The sequence below is a fragment of the Cicer arietinum genome, chromosome 5, assembly GCF_000331145.2.
Source record: "Cicer arietinum cultivar CDC Frontier isolate Library 1 chromosome 5, Cicar.CDCFrontier_v2.0, whole genome shotgun sequence".
Lineage (NCBI taxonomy): Eukaryota > Viridiplantae > Streptophyta > Magnoliopsida > Fabales > Fabaceae > Cicer > Cicer arietinum.
The window spans coordinates 70,199,926-70,200,965 of record NC_021164.2 but is presented as its reverse complement, the minus strand read 5'-3'; positions in this window follow the sequence as shown (position 1 = coordinate 70,200,965).

Genomic DNA, 1,040 nt, shown 5'->3' with positions numbered 1-1,040 from the left:
TGTATCAACAAAAACTAATTCAATTTCCTTTTTACTCACATGATCCCTAATAAAATGGTGCTTTATTTCAATATGTTTTGACCTTGAATGTTGAATAGGATTCTTAGATAAATTAATAGCACTAGTATTATCACAATATATTGGAATATGGGAGTACCTAACTGAATAATCTTCAAGTTGATTTTTAATCCATAATACTTGAGAGCAACAGTTTGCAGCTGAGACATATTCAGCTTCAGTAGTTGATAGAGCAATTGTATTTTGCTTCCTACATGACCAGCTTATTAATGCTTCCCTTAGGAACTGACATGCACCACTTGTGCTTTTTCTTTCCATCTTATCACCAGCATAGTCATCATCGCAGTAAGCTACAAAATCAAAATGAGAACCTTTGCCATACCAAAGGCCAAGATCAGTAGTACCTACGAGATAGCGAAAAATTCTTTTGACTGGTGTTAAATGAGATTCTTTTGGCGATGATTGAAATCTAGCACATAATCCTACTGCGAAAACAATGTCAGGTCTACTTGCAGTTAAATAAAGTAAAGATCCTATCATACCTCTATATTCTTTTTCAGATATTGATTGTCCATTTTCATCTTTATCTAATGAAGATGATGGATGCATGGGAGTGGACATAATCTTGGCTTCACTCATTTTGTATTTTTTTAAAAGATCTTTTGATATATTTTTCTTGACAAATGAAAATTCCATTTTTATGTTGTTTGATTTGTAACCCAAGAAAATATCTCAATTCGCCCATCATACTCATTTCAAATTCACTTTGCATGAGTTTTGAAAAATCTTCACACATTTTTTCATTTGTTGAACCAAAAATAATGTCATCAACATACACTTGAACGATGAGTAAATCATTTTTACTTGTTTTCTTAAAAAGTGTTGTGTCAATGTTTCCACGGGAAAAATTATTTTTGATTAGAAAAGAACTCAATCTTTCATACCAAGCTCTAGGAGCTTGTTTTAAACCATATAAGGCTTTTGTGAGTTTAAAAACATGATCTAGTTTCTGTTGATTTTCA